This window comes from Tinamus guttatus, unplaced genomic scaffold, assembly GCF_059628265.1.
Source record: "Tinamus guttatus ecotype Peru unplaced genomic scaffold, ASM5962826v1 Tinamus_guttatus_pri_ptg000451l, whole genome shotgun sequence".
NCBI classification, from domain to species: Eukaryota; Metazoa; Chordata; class Aves; order Tinamiformes; family Tinamidae; genus Tinamus; species Tinamus guttatus.
This window is the reverse complement of record NW_028288985.1, coordinates 1,681,933-1,701,219: the sequence shown is the minus strand read 5'-3', so window position 1 is coordinate 1,701,219 and position 19,287 is coordinate 1,681,933.

Genomic DNA, 19,287 nt, shown 5'->3' with positions numbered 1-19,287 from the left:
CTGGAAAAGTGTTCTCAGCTTTTTTTCTTTTTTCCCTGTAAACAAACTATTATGTGTACAGGGAGAGACAGAATGGGCTTTTGAAGTTGATTTGAATATGTTTCAAATTCATTTATGCAGAGCTCAACACATGAGCAACTTTACTCTCAAGTAGTTTTGTAGATTCTAATGGGACTACACACATGAGTAATCTCTTTTCATGTATTTAATTCCGCTGAAGATCCTGGCCCTGAACCATGTTCAGTATAAAGCTTAAAATTAATGAGACTGTCTGATAGAAGAGAATAAATAATATAGCATTTTTAGCACCCCCACCCTTTTTTTTCCCTGCCCTCTAGCTAGCCAAGCCCTGAACCTTTTTCAGCCCTGCTAGGGGCTCCCTGTTCCCCTGCCTTGTCCCCTGAAACCCTCCTTGTGCTGTGTTCTGCGTTCCAAATTCAAGAGACTTTCCGTAACTTGCTCTATTTAATAGCTAAGAGCCCCACTCCTTGTTCCACTCCCAGGACCTCCGCTTGCCTTTCTTTTGTCTTAAGGCTTGTGCTGCAGAGTCCTTAAATCTGTCCCCAGGCAAGGGGATGTATCACTCCCAACATTCCCATTCTTCTTTACAACTGGAATTTTTCTAAGCACAGAGCTGCGCCATGCAGGAATGATTTCCCCAACTAAATCTGTGTTTTGGGAACTCTTATTTGCAAGGGAAGAATATCTAGTAAAGTAGTAAGAAATAATTTACTGGAGTCTTAATCCCCTTCTTTCGTATTATTTTCCCACAGTTGAAAAATCAGATTTTCTCTTGCAGGGTATTTAAAATTTTTAAGGGGTATTTGGCATAAGACAGACTTGAGATAAGGCATTCTGGAAGGTGTTAGTGGTTGCCATCAGTGAGTTCTTTAATCTATAGACAATTGCAGAGCTGTTGCAGGCTCTGCAAACCAGATGCCAGCGGTTCTGTATTCTCCATTTTCCTGCTTTTTTTAATTATTATTATTATTTTTGTTGTTATTAGAATCAATAGGCTGCTTTACCCTGGCATGCAGAACTTTGTGAAGATATTTTAGAATTCATCAAATGTCTTTTTGTTTGTTTGTTTTTTCCTGACTAGATATAATGCAACATGTTGAGTGTAAGGGTTGGCAAGCTTGGTCAGTCATGCACAAAACATCTGTATTACTTTAATTTAGCTAAGAATTTGGCTTCTAACTCATTCTAGCTTTTGGGAGAGTTATATCAATGCGGTAAGAGCATGGACAGCGCAAGCTCATTTTTTGCTCTGGTGTTAAAAAACTTTTAGTATCAATCTGTCTACTTAAGTTAGTCAAAAAAGCGAAGTGTGTTAATACCCAAAGCAGCAGATTAATGTTTCCTCGGGAATTTTGAGGCTGAACAATTTATATGCTATTCTTTCAGAATGAATATTCAAACAAAGTTGTGAAAACATAAGCCTATTTATGCCATTGAAGTTAGCTCCAAGTATAAACAACAAAAAAATCTTTCCTTGTATGTCGGTATGAAATTGGGAAATCGGGAAATTGGGGAATTGAATATGGGGCTAATTCGTAAACCTTGCCTGATTTCTGCAGTTCAAGTCTCTCAGGACTGTTACAGACTCTCTAGGACTTATCCTTGGTTTAGATGTCAAACTCTGCTCCCTGTCTTACTCCCCGCAAAAATCTGCTTTTGAGTAAGTCGAAATGTAGTAACAACTATGTCAGTCTTATGAGTTTAAAATAATGAATCACTTATTCAAGAACAAGAACTTTCAAAACAGATTAATACTTTTTAGTCCACTGTTGAAAAGATGTTAAGCAGTTGTGAGTACATGATACTAAGTTTTCTTAATTATTGGGTACTGTTAATATAATATGAGTGTCAGTTAATTAAAGCTGCAGCATTTAAGGGGTGTTTAATAAGGACCAGCTGTCTTTCCAACAGATCAGCCTAAAGATGATGAAACAAAGCTTTGATGTGAACTTGCCGGCTTAATTCTGCTCAAAGGCAGAATTTTGTCCATAAATTTGGCATGTTATTTAGAGGCCTGTAAAATAACAGGAGTGTGAAGTACTACCGAGAAACTGTTAAATAAATGTTTTAATCTTTAAAAACAATTTTTGTTTTTAAAATACAATGCTTTGTTCTTACATGTATTGCTAGAAGTATAACGAAGAGTATTTCAAAAAGTTTTTTTTTACGAAACTTTAATTTCATGCTGATGTTTTTATATCTTGTTTTATTTACATATAAAACTGAACACTGGGTAAAAGCTTTGGATATTGAAAAACACATAAAGGTCATATCAAATACATAAAATTTGTTCGATATTTCCCTTTATTAATAATGGAAAATGATTTTAAGAAGTGCATGCTATAGTAACTGAAGAACTACTTTTTGTTACCTTGAAGTACATATTAGGTAATTTATTTTATGTTACGTAAACATGAGACTATTTAAGGATCAGTATGTTTACTTTAAGGACAGGTTATCTCCTTACGCATATGATATTTTGCATTTGTGACATTATCCAGCTATTTATCTTTCTTAGCTCTCCTCAGCTCTAGTCATCTATGCTGACACTCAGAGGTTGTGTGACTTTTTACTGGAGACTTTAATCAGATATATACTTAATTTTGGAGTGAATACTCCTTATGATAATAATGGATAGTCAACAGTCTTAATGCAGTATTTGTTTAACAGAAAAACATTATTGCTTTCAATATCCAAAATTCCCTCAGCTAAGCCATGGTATAAAAATTTATTTTTCAGCTTGGCTTAACCTATTTTAATTAGTACATTATATGTTCAATATCTATTTCCAATAAATGTATACATTATAAAGGCTATATTATATCAACCGAATAAGTACTTATTAGCTGCAGGTTCTTACCTGTTTTTTCTAGTCCATCAACTGGTTTTACAACTGGTTTAAAAACACTTCGAACACAGATATTATTGGTTGGCCATGGGTTTAGACAAAAGTGTTTTGCTTTAAAATGGGCTTGGAGTAACCCACTTTACAATGAAAGTAGGTCTGATGAGTGTGTATCTCTTTTAAAGTTTTTGCAGGTATCCTCATCATACCAGTTTTCTCCGGTCTCTATTTACAGTGCTTTCTGTCTTACAAATTACTTCTTGTCTACGCCTGCAGCTCAGCAAATCATCTGATATTTGGTGTCAACCCCTCAATTCACAAGGCCTGTTCTGTGTAGTCTTGTCAGTCAAATCCCCTAAGAGATATTGCCCAAACATTTGTTCTGGAATAGGTCCTAGAACAAGTCCTGTGTCATCATCAATAAGAGGATGCTCTAAGAAAAGCTTTAAAAGTTTAAGAAGGGCCTTTAGGAAGCCGCTGAGGGAACCTTACAAAAGCAAATGTCAGAACAAAATAAGGAGCCATCACCTTTCTTTGTAGGTGGTAAGGGAAACTGCAGTTCAGCTAGAGGGTTTCAAGTAACCAAAAAGTTCTAAAAGATAGGAGGAATGCACGAGTGTGAGAGTGTATGTGGTGGTACGATCGCCTCCTTCCACCACTGCATGGATGGATTCCAGGAATTGGGAGGGAAATGTGCAGCCAGGGAGTTATTCTAAGTTCAAACTGATTATAAAAAGAATCAAAGCTTGAATTAGAGTTTTAGCAAGCATCACTGCATGTTTCTGGGTGAATTGCACTCTTTGGAATTGCTTGTAGGCTGTTGCAGTGTGATGCAGTCACTGCGCTGCAGCGCTGCTCCAGCCCTCCAGGATTATTGTTCCCAGTGGCTGCACCGAGTGTGAAAATGCCTGCGTGGAGCAGGGCGCTGCCTCTTGCTGCTCTTCCTTCTTGCCACGTTGCTGAAGTGCTAAGGGGAGCACAAGGAAATTTGTGTCAAGGAAGTGTCCACATTCTAATTTCGTTTACTGTTCGATGCTCACCCAGAATTTTTCGTTGGCTCTTGGCTGGTGATAAGGATCAATGTAGGATGTAATAGCAGAGTTTCTTTTCTTTCTCATGACAAAAGCATCCTTCCCCTCTGGCAGGAAACTACCCCAAGGTATTTATGGAGGGGGGCCTGGACTTCTAGGGCAGAGAGGATGCAAAAACTGATACATTTCCTGGTGCATGCTTGCCACAAAAATACCAGAGAAAGGGGGAAGAACAGGACAGAGGGAAAATGCTGCCAAGAGACTTGTCTGAAGGCTACTACATAACAAATGAAAGGAAGTGGCAAAAGCTGCAGAAAAGGCTGCTTGTGGGGTTCTTAAAATAAGACTCGCTCTCTTAGCTCCTGAACCACCTTCTGAGCCTCCATGCTTGCTTGGCTCTGCACAAATAACTGAGCACTGCAGAGGAAGTACTTAGAAGCCATCCATCAGCTTGAATAGGCAAAGTCTGTGTCCATTTTGCTACATCTGTAGTGGGCTCTGAGTTGTTTCTTTAAACACAGTTTGTGAAAAGTGTGGCTTACGTGTATTGAGGCCATGCTGAGTATTAGGGAAATAAAAGAATCAGCAAGTTACAGTCAAGTGTTCTACTGAGGTGTCAAAATCTGCCAGTAACACATACATAGGTATCTGTACTTACAGAATATATATTATAGTAATCTGTTATTAAATACATGCTGTGATCTTTCTTCTTGCTCTCTCTGAAGTTGTAGGTGAATGAGCACTCCTTTATTTTTCCCATTCTTGTGAATTTAGTCTTGGGCTGTTGTTCAACAAGGTAGTAAGTCTGATTTTGGGTATCTTGGACTGGATCAAAACCACAAAGGCAGCGTGACTCATTCTGCTGTTTCTAATGTGTTCAAACAGATATGAGAGGTAGCTTTGTCCTAGCAGATTTCATGCTGGATCAGGTATCATATCTTTATCTATGAGCCTGAATGTTTGGCTTAATTGAACAGAATCAGAGTTGTGTGCCTGTAACGGCTCTGAATCAAATTGGTACCACTTGGTGACCTGAGCGGGTGCAGATGGCTGTGGAACAAGGGCCTCTGTGTGGCCAGGTGCACTGCTGGCAGTGGGAAGCCTGCGAGCCACAGGTCCGTACCTGGCACGACCTGCTGCCTTTCCCTTTCCAGATCCCGTGAGAGCCCAGCGCCTGCGTGCTCCCGCAGGCCGCGCTGCTGAAGGCAGTCGTGTGTTTCCCATAACCTCGGTCTGCGCGGTGCTGATCGGGCACTGCAAGTGCAAGTGCCTTCTGTGCTGGCACCTGGGACTGGGAGAGAGCAGAGCGCAGCCACGGGAGCGAGCAGGGCGCCAAGGACTGCAGCTAGCTGTGCTGGAGGACTCGCAGCGCTTGGGTTCAGCAGGGAGAGATTCCCTGTTCTCCGACAGTGGGCTGCAGGACATGCTCTGAATTGCTCTAAACTCTGGGAATTGCATTAACTACTAGGCAACATCAATCCACATCCACATGCAAATATGTGGAGGAGATGACCAGCCTGCGGTGCTGCTCGGAACCGCAGGTTCTGTGTTTAAAGGTTCCCAAATCATTTAACTAATTTCTATCTATCTATATGTTTCTTCCTCCCTTCTCCCTTGTCCCCTCTCCCTGCCACCTTCCCCCTGCCACCCGCCAGAAAAAGGTGTTTCCATTTTAACACTCACTGTGTTACAGAAATGTCAGATTTTGCTCATGGTTGGTGGGCAGACTTGGATTTTAATTTCTGACCTTCCTCATGTTCCCCACTCTTACTTCAGTGGGAGGAACTAGATATTTCTGATCTTACTTCTGACTACATTGAAATCCAACCAAGCAATCAATGACTTCCCTGACTTTTTTTTGTATGCGGCTGTGGGAAAATTCCTGGTTGGTTGGCTATGAATTAATGAAAATCCTTAGAGTGCTTTGCTAATGATAGCTCCTGTGGTTCTGAAAATGCTATTCCCTTTTTTAATTTGAGGGAGGTCACGGAGGTTTACAGAAACTAAGGAAAGAAAACGTAACATCTGGTTGGGCTCTGTTGATGACTGCTTTTGTGTGAAGAAAAGTTATGGCATTTCCTCAGCATCAAACACATTCAAGGTGATCCTTTCTAAGAACTCCTGGCAAGATTACTTTTCACTCAAACTGTGTTTTCTAATTAATTTTGCTTTGTATTCTGAATTGGAAGATTTTATTCTTAACCAGCACATGGGAACCTCAAATTCATAATACTTTTTCTTAAGAATACCCCCTACCAATAAAATAAATGTCTCGATTTACATATAGTATGTAAAAATACTTTTTTTCATCTGTGCCTTAAGTTTTTAGAATTCTAAGATTAAAATAAGATTTGGGGTCCTAGGATGCATGAAAGTAAGGGAGTATTCACAGACTCATAGAATCATAGATATTCCTAATGAAGTTCAGTTTCAATTATTTGCATATACAATCTAAGAGAGTAATGAATTGTAAAAATCCTCTATTTTATACATTTTAAATAGCAAGTTTAACAAAAGAATGATTTTTAGTATATAATGCTGGTTAAACTTAGGTGTGAATTTAGTTTAGCTCACAAGAAAACATGAGCTGAGAACAGTAAATCTTCTAAATTGTTAGACCTGGCTCTCAGCTGCTCAGCTGTACATCTGTATTCCAGGTGTGACTGGTCTAGAATCAGATAACATAATAAACACTGAAGAGTTTTAGTAGTCACGTGTCCACTATATCTTATATCTTACATTTCATTTTATACAATGATCTATATGCAGACCTGTGTTTTCATTTGTCAGTGCAAACAAAACACTGTAATCTCATTTCCTTTTAAAAATAAAAGGCTAATAATCTTGCGAAATTAGTTGTTTATTTTTGTTTTGAAACCTTTTGTTTGTTTGCCAAAATCCTATCGCTAAAATCAATGGTAACACTTTGGCTTCAATTTTGATGGAATTTCATCTTTTGTAGCTTAAATGCCTTAACAAGCGACCACAACACCAGAAGCAGGATCACGGAGTTACTGTGGCTTCGTGTTTGCTTTGGAGGCTGACCTAAGGCAGAGCAGTGTGGCTAATGTGGCAATTTCTGGTACTTTTTATTTGTAGCTACTTCCAGTGTCCTGAAACATCTACATCGTGTGTCATCATAGACAGTGCACTGCAAATTTGCACTTTATTCTATCTCATGGTGATATCTCCCTTAGGAATGAGGTTTTTCAGTGTGCTGCAGGAACTTTGGGTGCAGCTACTCAGATATTTCAGGTCAGCCATAAGAGTTTTACACCTTTTCCCTCAGTCTGAGCTATGCAGGTGCCCTTCTGTCTGTAGTCTGAAAGCCCCTTTAAGACCTGTGTGTACTGCCTCATGTTCCTCAAGAAAAATTCAGTGGGAATCGGTGTAATCTCTCTGTCTGGGCTTGTCTCTAATTATAGGCAGCAGAATAAAATGAGGATGGAAGTCGGAACTGGTGATTTGCGCAATTTGTGCTGAGCATAAAGACGGCTCTGTGTGGATGAACTTCAAATATGCGCTGGGAAGGGGACCGACTGAATCACAAGTCTTTCTTAGCAAAGACTGCCAGCTTATGCTGGGCTTCCCCTTGGAGTCTTAGAGATTTGGGGCATAAATGAGTGATTTAGGCTTTACCCTCTAAGTGTGAGCAGATCCTTAGAAGCTTGGATTGGAATTTTCAAAAAGAAAGCAATGCCCTAACTCCTATTAAATTTTCAATGGGATTTGATCTCTTTTGTGGCTGTGGGTATAGTTACATTTTATATTGACTCAGAAGTGAAGCTGGTTAAAGCAGTTTTCACTTTGTCTGCATCTTCCCACTTTGGTGTTGCTGTTTGCTTTTCCCTGCTCACCCATGCAACTGTGAGCTGCATTATAAATCACATTCTTCAAATCATTTGGATTAGAGGTATTCCTCCTGCCTTTTCTTTTCTTTTCTTTTGTCTTTCTTTTCACAACTTCCGATCATTTTAAAACGTGGATAAAGCAAGAGCCCCAGGCAATTATGTTAAGTATATGTTTGGAAGTGGTGAACTACAGCATGAAGGAAGAGCCAGGGGCTGGACCCAGGAGTCAGGAGCTCTCCATGCTAAGTTTGCCACTGAAGTCAATGTTTCACATAGCTATTCAAATACTTTAAAAATTCCTACCTGTGAGGTGTGTGTTTATATATTTTTAGAAAATATATGTCCAGAGAAACTTGAGAGGTCAGCAAAAAACAAATCTGGAACTTAAAAAATCTAAATTAGGTAAGATTTCGAGTTTTGAATATAGATTACATCTGAGCTTTTTTTTTTTTTTTTTTTCGCCAGTGAGTGTTTCACAAGTGTTATGCTTTTAAGCAAGAAGATAACCTTTCGAAATACCTGCAGCCTCTGCTGAACCGTAGCCAAGTCTGAGGAGCACAGCAGTTATTGAGCGCACAGGAGGGCTATCCAGCCTTCCTGCTGGGAGAGGAAGAGCAGTGTGTTCATTTGTAACCCAAGGTGGGCTTTGGTGGGCAGTCAGTAGTTTTGGAGTGGAATTTTGGCAGGTTCCTACTGAAATTACAGAAAGAGCCAATAGACCTTAGATACCTCTTTTTTACCTGGCGCTAAAAGCAGCATCTCCTACTACAATATCTAAGAAAAATCTGCAGAGGTTCAGAGTATGGCTAAGGACCATATCCCTTTGGAAAGAGCTTTGACTTTTATTCCCTGCATCAGAACTTTATCTGAGGCTGCCTGATACAACTTTACAAGCCATCTGTTAACAGTCCCAAGAAAGGTCTGAATGTGTAGTCCAAAGTTTTTATTAAACACCAGTGTCTAAAGCCCTGTTTTTTTATTTAGTGCAAAAATATTTTGCTAAGATGCTTTTCAAAGAATATCAGAATAATATAATCCATTCCAAAATAGTTGTAACTTTGTTTTATTGTTTACATTTTTTTTTCGGTGACTATATCTTCACATTATGTTGTGGTATTTAGTAATTATCTTGACTTTCTTTCTGGCAGAAGTAATATGTTAACTACCAAGAAGTTAAAGTCAAAAAAAAAAAAAAAAGGGAAATAGAAAACACCTAACCCAACTTGACCATTAACAGGTGGAAGGTTGTTATTCCATGCTTCTTCAGAAGAGCAATGGAAACAACTTTTATCTTTTATTCATTAGTTAGGAATAATACAAGTTGGGCTAGCTTGGGTTTCTCCATATAGTTGCATTTGTAAGAGCAGTTCACTAATCATGCCATTCACTTTTGGGGTTCCCTTTCAATAAGGACCACAAGCCGTGAAATGTCATGCAGAGGTTTGAAAATGGGACATTCAGATCTCTAAAGAAAGAGCTGCAAGCACAGAGCATTCTTTTTAGTACTTTCAGGCAGTAAAAGCAGGAATCACAACCTCAAAATACATGGGAGAATAAAGCCCAATATAATCTAACAGTGTTGATAGATGTGAGTAATTATTGTTCAGAGCAGCCACACTGGATTTGGTGTAAGTTTTAGTTACTGCTTGTTAGATTTCCCTCAACTGCAGAGGTTAACTTTATGCAAACTCTGCTGGTTTATTTGCATGCTTTTGCATGGAAGGTTGATTTGTAGTTACAGGTATAACTTCCCCCCCCACCTCCAGAAATGATTAGGCTCCTATGGTTAGGTTTTGTTGCAACAGAAAAAACAGTTCTTTGTGTATTTGTGTTTTTACCATCACATCCATGTAGTTTTCTTGTTCTAACCTAGCATTTACATTGGAAATTAAGCTTCTAGGTATTTGGATCTGCTTCTTAATTTACTACCATGATATATTTTTATTTTGATGCAGAGCTGAAGGTTTAAACAGAAAATTTTATATGCACAGTTGTATTGTCCCTGTTCAGTGTTTTAGGATTAGCTGTTTATGTATTCAGTTTAACTTGGATAAAAGGTCAAGTAAAGTTTGTAAGAAGTACAGCTGCAAATGAATTTTTTATTCTGTGTTTTTAAATGCTTAAACTCTTAAAACTTTAGTTGCAGTTCTGACTTCTTATGTGCTTTTTAAATAAAATGACTGCTAGAAGGGCAGTTGTGCATGGCTTACTTTCTGCTAGCACCTTTTTTGTTAGAAGGATTGTTTCCTACAGAGAAAGATCAATAAGTGTGTGGAGCTTTTTTTTTTTTTTAGGGTTTTAAAGTATTTTAAGTGCTTTTTCAAGTATTTTTAAATTCAAAATACTTTTTTTTTTCATAATTTGATCAAAGTAGCATAACCTGTGGCTCTGTTTTTGTTATACATGCTGATGGTCTGTGGATAACATTACATTTTTTCAGCATGAAACTGAACACTTCAAATCCCTAAAGCAGTCTCAAATTTATGGTTAATAAAAGAATTTATTGTACTGGATGTCATCTGTTATATCATTCTCGGAACAGAAACTGGCAGTGAGTGGACAGGAAATATTTCCATTCCAAATCACTTCAGTCTTACGGTACGGGGCAAAAGTGTCTGATTTCAGCAAAATCACTTTGCATATCAATGTAGGCACTTCTGGTTGTAAAAAATGTTTATCATCTTTTAAAAATTTCTTCCCACTTAAATTATTCAAGTGTTGTTTTTTGTGTGTTTCAGTATTGTTCCTCGTAATCGTTTGATGGCAGAAGGTATAGTAATAATGCGTTTTGGGGTAAATAACTACATGTGCAAAGTGAATGTGGTTTGGCACATTCATATAGCCATGGCTGAACTGCTTGAAAATTTCAGACCTTTGTATTTGTAACTGTTGTCTAAGGAACGTGAGAGAAGGAAAGTGGTATTAAGTGTGCGCCCTTTCAATGGGTGTGAAGGCGTTAGGCCTGCCATTGTGCCTCCTCCCGTGGTGCAGCACCGCGAGAACGCGCCGGGGTCTGGCTGGGCCTTGTGACCATCGGTGACGAGCAGGTCCCGCCGCGCTTGGCTTGGCCGCTTCAGTGCCACCTAAGAGCAACACTGCAGCAGAGACGCCCGTCTGCCCTCCTCTGATGCTTCTCTGTTTGACGTAGCGTCCTACTTGTTCTGAGGGTTTAATCTAAGTGTTCTTAAGATTTAGAAAAGGTGCATATTTAATCTCCCTTTCTTTTTCACCTGATCTTTTTATTCCTGGTAGTTTTTGTGAGATAGATGAATTCACATCTTAGGATATAGGATATCTTCTCTTTGTGTTTTTCACTTATGCATCTGGATTTTATTGGTGCTGTTTGCAGGGAGTCCACAGGAATTTCCAGGAATTTCTCTAGAACAGTACAGAAATGGTACTTTTTCATTACTTTTTTTAGAACTAAAACATTTTGTGCTATTCTTGCATTTTGTCGGAGCGGGTGATGTGAGAGTAGACCCAGATGCCAGGTCTGTACCTGCACAGTGGGCATTCAGAGCTAATGTTCTCAAGGTGTGATTACAAATAATTTATTAATGACTTATGTAAATTGATTGTGTAAATGAAGCCTCTTTTGAGAATAAAAAAATACGTGTTATCAAGGTGTACATTTTCTTCTCCATTTTTTTTCAACTAGATAACCAAATTTTAACCAATTGAGTAAGAATAACAAGTATTCTGAGCCTCTGAGAGGAGATCAGAAGAATCCTTTATGAAAAAGATCTAAAATCAAAATATTGCAAGACCTTAAATGGAGTTGAGCAAATGGTACAAATGCAGTAATTCCAAGTGCAAGCAGGTTGCAGTACAGGTTGTGTGAAATGGTATTTTAATGCAGATATCACGTTTCATGTTAAGTAATGTAATAGTATGAAAATGGCAGTTATGAACTAGCCATTTACTTTATGGATAGAACATGTAACCTTTGTTTTGGCTTACTTTCAAAAACACTTAACATTAAATACATAGGAAAAATGCATCTCTTAAACAGTTTCACTTGTTCAAGTGTATTATAAAGTGTGATATCCATAGGGTGTAACTTTTATTAGTGGAAAGTGAATGCAGTCAGACTGGAGTTTCAATACTCTTTCAAACATTAAATCTCTATGTAAAAATTTGTATTTAGATTCCTTTTTAAAGTAGTTTAAAACCTTATGGGACTTGATGGTGCATAATGCCTGATGACTTTGCCAATACAGATGTATTTAAAACACACACACACATTATTTCCTTGATTTTTCCAACAGTAAGATTTAGCATTACTTATACTTTTCAGATCCAAGTATTTAAGCTAGATGACCACATAGGAATGTTTGACTATGTTCTGTCTTCTCTTCATCTTTCTGCCCCAGTGAAAAGCCCCAACTGTCTTGACAGCAGAGGCAGGTCTGGGTTAGGAGGTGATGGAATAGCAGAATGAGGGACAAAACATATGGACTTGATGGGAGTGGAAAATCACAATTCCAGAAAGGGAAAGCCAGCCTTGATCAATTTTACTTGCTGCTGCTTAGAAGGTAAACTTTATTCAAGACTGGCACTTTATCTTGAAAATTTGTTTCCTTAGTAGCCAGTGTTTTGTATGGTTTTACCAGGTTGATTGTTATCATCTGGCACAGCTTTCCTTACTTAAATGGTTGCAAGTGGGAAAGCTCCAGACAGCTTGCAGAGAGGGCAGATGCTGCCAAGTTTGTTTCTTACAGGTACCCTTCAGGTGGCCCAGGAGATGTATGTGCAGCCCTGTGCATTTCTGCCACTTTCTAAGTGGGGTTTTGGTTGCAGATAGGATGGCTGCACTTACAGATGGTGGCCAAGAGTGTAGAAATTCCCTGGCAGCCCAAATTCTACATCTGCATCGCTCTCAACCATGTGGCTAAGGGGTGTGCAGTGAGCACTGGACCTTCTTATCTGTGTTTGTGGTTAAGCTTTTTATCTTCTTTATGGACCAGCCCTAGAAAGAGTCTCTTAAGAAGATAAAACAGTGTTCTGAAGGCACAGGGTGAGGTAGTGATCTTCCCGGGGTGCATGCTTGCCTCGAGGAGGTGACACTAGCAATGCTAGAGCAGCAAGGAAACCAAACCAGTGCCTTTAACTGAGCCTGAAGGGCAGCGTGGCTGGAACTTGGGTATTTTTTTTAACTCAACAGGAAACCAGCTGGGCCATCAGTTTTGAGTGAGACATTAAAATACTGCTGGGGGAATGGTGAAAGATTCTTTATAGCTGCAGCATGGAGGACTTGGGTAAGCAAATAATTCATTGCTCCTGAAATTGAACCATACTACTAAAAACCTGCATTTTGAAAATCAAATGCATGAGTGCACATTTGTTTCTAAGCTTGATGTATTTATGTACTGCTCATACAGAACCAAAGGACACCAGCTTTCTCTGCAGTCGTGAGCTTCAGTGAGCACCTAATACTGCCGCTTGTTGCGCCTGCGTGTTTAATTCCTGTAAGAATGAAAATTGATTCTGTAAGAATACCTACTGTATATTTGTCAACAACAAACTTAAAATTTTTCAAGGATTTTCTCAAAGAATATAAGAAAAGAAATAGGACTGGGGGAGAACGTTGTCTGAACACACACACAAAACAAGACATGCTATGTGAAATATTTTACATTCCAGGCTTTATGTGATGTTCTGCTTTTAACAACTCTGTGTAAGCAGCTGTTATTAGCATTTTGGAAAGTCACAAGTTGAACTTGATCTGTAAGCTAGATGAAGTGTCTCCAGTCTCTTGTGACAAGTTTTTTTTACAGTAAAAATCTGCAGCCCAACAAAACAGATTCGAATTTTGTCATAGAACAGTTGTGAACAAGACAGATGATTCATGTTTGCTAAGAGCTTTATTCAGGATTGTTCGTTTGGGGGTTGTTTTTGTGTTTTAGTATTAGATTGAGAAGTAAAGAGCTGTAAGAAAAATGAAATAACCAAAATTCTGAGTATAGTTTTATTAAAGTTTGAGCAACTGTGTGCAGTCTTCTGTTCATTGGACCATTGTTTTGACGTGATGGCATTTTCTTTTCCTTTTTTTTTAAGCTGCCTAACTCATTAGAAATGAGAAATTCAGCACAGCTTTTTCATCCAGTTAATGGTTCAGGGTTCTCCCTGGCATCATTTATTCCACTCTTGTGAAATACACTTGGAATAGTTCTTGCACTACTGTGGGTCTTGTATTTTTATAAACATCACATTTCAAGGATACCAGTATTTGAAGTTGATCCACAAGGATGTATTCTGAGATCATAAAACTGTTTTCTGTCAGAGTTGGCAAACTGGTATGTACTGAATGGTTTCCTCCTGGTTTGGGAGGAGCAGCAAACCTTGATGCGAGATACTGTCTCGCTCTTCCTCTGTAGCCCTGAAGTGCTGTTGCTCCTTGCTTTCCATCAATCCCTGAGGTTCTCTCCTCTGGAAACTGCCTCCTTTCCTGTATGTTGTAAGCAAAAGAACAAAACTCCGTGTGTGTTGTATTATTTTCTTTTATCATTTTCTCATTTGCTTCTCAGTCACTTCTTGAAACCTTGTATTGACTGTATTCTAACGTTCTATTAAAGTGGTTGGGAGACTAAGCGTGTGCCTCTTGCTCGCAAAGAAGTAGGTGGTCAGTGAAATCAGTGGAGATGCTTTGTTTCCTAGGTACCTTAATCTGAAAGTACTGAGCGAAAGCCAAGATTCTGAGGTAATGCAGTTGTTTTTCTCCATACTGTGGGGTTATTTAGGGTGTGAATCTCTTACAATGAAGAAGATAAGAAAAAATATATTCTTCTTGAGTGGAATAATTAACTGGTTTGCCAGCTTTGTAGCATCCTATGTTGCATGTTAAGCAGTAAGCGTGCACAGCAAGCTTGATTAATTTCTCCTCCTTCTTTATCCCAGGGATGAGTTACTCTATTTATTTGTTCCTTATAGAGCAAAGCAATGTTTCTCAAATTCATTTGTCCTGGGCCCTCGCATTTACACCCTTCCTAGTCACCATCACGCACCTGTCTTGGCCCTGCTTATTCCCCCTTTCCCAAACACCTCGTCTTTCCCCTAACTCTGCTGCTGGGGTCATGTCCCACAGTCAGGGGAGCCGTGATTTAACTGCAGGATTTTGGATTCTGTCCAAGTATCTTTAGACTAACACATTTAAGTAATGTTAACAAGGAATGTGCATTGTTTGAAAATATTTTTCTGGTTTTTGCTCCCCTGCTCCTTCTTCAGTAAGGCTTTTAATTTCCTAATACTCTTTCTTTACACAAGATAGAAAAAAAAAAAAACAAAGTGTGACAAGCCAGACTATGGCAAGTGCTTAAAGCAAACGTGTGGATTCCATGGGAGAGCTCAGAGCCGGGGCCCTCGCTTGGCTGTGCTTGGCTGCATTGAATTCCTGGCCTTGACTGTGAGATTTACGATTTCCACGGTAGGAGGCAAGCTGAAGATTAGCTTGCTTTGCTGTTGTTAAACTGTGGCCTTGAGAACTGCGTGTTCCTTAGAGTAAATCAGTTAACATAGGTTCAGTGAACAGCTGTGTAGAGCCATACAGTGTACATAAATACTGTGTTTGTAGCCTGCAGTGATTCCTTAGCCCTCTTTACTGGGTTGACTAATAAAATGTAAGCTAACCTTTCACACCGTGATTCTTTTAAATAGACGCTAACATAGACAAAACATAAAGACTAACATATTTTGTGTTACTTTTTCTTTCTTTTTTGTAGGTCTAATTATAAACTGTAATTAATAATCTTTACTCAGCTTGTTTCACCCCAGTATCCTGAAGGACTCCCATAATGTGTGTTGGCATACAAGTAACAAACACACACGCATACATCTAGGGACCACCTCATCTTCTGATAGGGTTTAAGTCTGCAGCTGTTCTGTGCAATATCCTTTCATAGGAGGAACATGAGAAAGCCGCTTCTAATTGAAATGGCAAAAGAATTTGTTTGGACTAGTTGTAGTTAGCTATGAGGTAAATCAATCATAAAATCATAGATAATGCAATGATTATGTGAGAAAAAAATATATATTAATGATTTCAAAAGGCTGGAACAATTGTGTTTCTACCGTATAAAAAGGGAGTAGGAGATCAACTCCCTGAAGTGTGGGTTAAGGAAATATTGTTGCAGGTTCCTTTTAAGAGAATTATCTCTCTTTTTAAGAGAAATTTGATACTGAGTTTCGGTATCAGACTCCTCTTTATTTTTTTTTCTTTTTTTTTTTTTTTTCCTTTTTTTTGTTGAGTTTATTCCCATGTATATTTATCTTGGGCTTCTAGCCATTGGTTATTACTAAATACTTCCATGCAGTGATGTAATTCCAGAGTGGTTTCAGGTTGGTCTTTTAAAGAAAATGTTTGGGTGTAATTCTCTTATTATTATTATTATTATTATTACAGAAAAAGGATTGAGAGCAAGAGAATATAGATAAGTTAGGGATAGCAATGGGTTAGAGAACGTTGAATTGAATTAGAGGTTAGCAACTCTGCTTGCGCCTGGTGCGACAGCGTCTGCAAATTCCCCAGCCAAGTGTTCTTGGAGATGCTGAGGGTTTATTGGGTGGATCTAGAAAACTGTGTCCTGAGATCCTTATGGACAAGCTTCCACAGTTCGAGGCACTGCAGGAAAGGAATTGAAAACGGTAATAGAAAGGCTGTTTACTAAATCTAGACCTGATTGAAGGTGATAAACGTGCCCCTGGCTGCAGTGGAGTTGAATGTGCTAAAAGCAGGCTGGAAACGCTGAGGCATCCAAGTGTCTCTTTGCAAAGGGCAGTTAACAGAGGCCAGTGGGGCTTTTTGAGGACTTGCCACTCAAAATCAGGTCTTCCCAGCATTAGGAAAAATACCTCTGAAATGGTGGAAGGTTCTTTGGGAGAGAGAAGGTATCCATAACGATACAACCACTCCGTTTTACGTATTTGTGTGCTATAAGAGTGATATTCCAAATGCATATAATGTTTGGAGATCCCTTTTCAGAACCACTACTGTTAATATTTAAAGTTGGTGTCATCAAGGGTGCATCTTTCTGTGGAGTCTGAAGTGTCCCATTGATTTGTCTTGATCTTAACAGTTTCCGTTGATTTTAAACATATGTATTATTTAGCATTTTTTCATGTGCCATTTCTGCTTTGGTTCCACATAAATTCATCTGTGTCTTTGTAGTAGTTATTGGTGAATGGATGTTTAATCTACTACTCTAACACTTAGTACTCCCCATCTGTGCATGCTTCTGATGTTGCACTTTTTACAGCTTTCTTTTGCATTTTTCTACTGCCCCAGCAATCTGCCACACTTGCTTGGTTTTCGCTAATGGCCCTGTCGGAGATTTTTTTTTTTCCTCTGAATGTTGAAGGTTACGCATTTACTGAGCTACCTTATGTAACTCTGTGGCCTATATTTGTTGCATTGTCTTTCTCACTTTTTTTTTTTTAACTTTAGCAGCATAGAAATTTATCAGAAGGAATACAGAAGATACTGATTAAAAGAAATTAAAATGGCAATTTCATATGAAGTAAACACTGAGAAGCCTCTTGCTTCTTGAGTCATCCACAGTCAGTGATGTTTTTTTCATGTTCTCCCTGTAATTTTTGCGTGCAACACACAAACAGACAGATATAGACTTTATAGTTGGGATTATCAGCTACGTGCAGGGGGTGATGATGATAGGACAGGCCCGTCCATCCAGTTGCCCTCTGCAGTCCAACACCGTGTGCACGTTGTATAGCAGACATTAGGAGGCACTATATATTCTGCTGCAAGCAGTCCAAAAGGCAGGCATCTAGGTAGTACAGACGATTCATTTCTTATTCCTGATTTCAGAAATAGAAAATATTTTAACTTGGTTGAAGGCATCAAGGAAGCTCTAAATGAAAAGAGCAGATGTCACATATAAAGCATTTAGTTTGCTGAGGAATGAGCATGATAAACATTGATTATTCATCACGATGTTATAGTTCAGAAACAATTGTCCCTTCAGTTTGCCTCATGGGAGCATGAAATTAGGAACATGTGTGTGTGTTGATGAATAACATATGAAAGATGAATCGTGATTACTGTTTTGGTCTGGTGCACAAGGCTATGCTTGAGGGGTAGTGATTTCCTACCTCCTTTACCAAATCTCTGTAATTAGTGCTAGCTTATATCTCTCTTTCCTAGTTCCGATGTTCAGGTGACTCCGGACGGGGCTTATTCACATTCATAAATGGTCTTTATTAAATTGTAGAGCTCTCAGAAAAAAAGAGAAGTACTAATATACACTCAAGTTATGCTATTTGTAGTTACTATTACTATACTATTAGTTACACTAATATACACCAAAGTGTATATTAGTGCTATTTGAACAGTCATCCAGAAGACAATTCTCAAATCATCACTGTCACCTCTGATCTGTAAGGCAGTGTATATAGTATAAGAAATGCAGTGGATGTTACTTCTAACTTGACTGGGAATATGAGGCATTACATCCTTTGGTTTAAAAGGAGCAGAGAAAAGCTCAGCAATAAAAAATAAGCAGAATTTATGTTTCTTTCTGTTGTATTAACTCACTTATAGCCTGTTCTGATGGCCAACATTAGTTAAACTTGACTTTTCTTGGGACCAAGATTAGGTCCCGAGGTTAAAATTTCTTCTAAGCTTTATTCTGAACATGGAATCCCAGCTTCCTTCCTTCCTGGCAAATAAGGGCTGGGAACAATTGTCACAAGTGCCTAAGTTGTTACTATTTGTATAGGCTGGGTCTTGGAGAAAACATTAAAAAATATATGTTGATTTTTATGCAGTAGAGTCTCTGCCTCTCATTGATTATCATATCTTTTGAATTCGAAAGGCTGGTGTCCATTGGGTACTTAAATAAAATGAAATGTCTGCATGTGCCTTGATCATCTCCAGGAGCTGCAGGCAGTTAGTTATTCTGCAGGAGGTGATGTGTGTTGGCCTTCTTCATAATTATGCTGGTCTAAGATCTCTCAGGATCATGATTTTAACTATCCAAGCTGTGGATGTGGGTAGAGAAACATTCGCAACAATTGATTTCTATGGTTCGAGATATGTGATCTGGTAGAAGAATCTTTCTGGTTTGGCTTGCCTGGTGTGAGATGATGTTTTGGATCTTCAGAGCTCGACACTTCGGGCTCACATAATGCGAGACCCTGGTGTTGTGTGGAGTGAGGGGGTGAGAAAAAAAGCTGCTTTTTATCAGAAAATGACATTGTTTGTAACTTAACCTTTGTGTGTCTTTGAAATTGGATTATCTGTTTAAATATCAGCGGGCTGTATTTTCTAGAAATAAAAAAATGATAAAATTGGCTCTTTCTTGTCTGTGCTGAAGTGCATGGACCAAAGGGTTTTTACAGACAAAGCTCCAGGCAACAGAGACTTGCTTTCTAGCAACCTTCAGAGTAAATTAAAAGCTGCTTGCAAACTCTGCAAATGTTGGTGGTTAATTAACTAAGAATGAAGGACCCTGGGGCCATGCCATTAGTATTTATAGTCTTAAAGTAGGATGTTCTAAACAAATTGTCTAGCTATAAGCTAATTAAA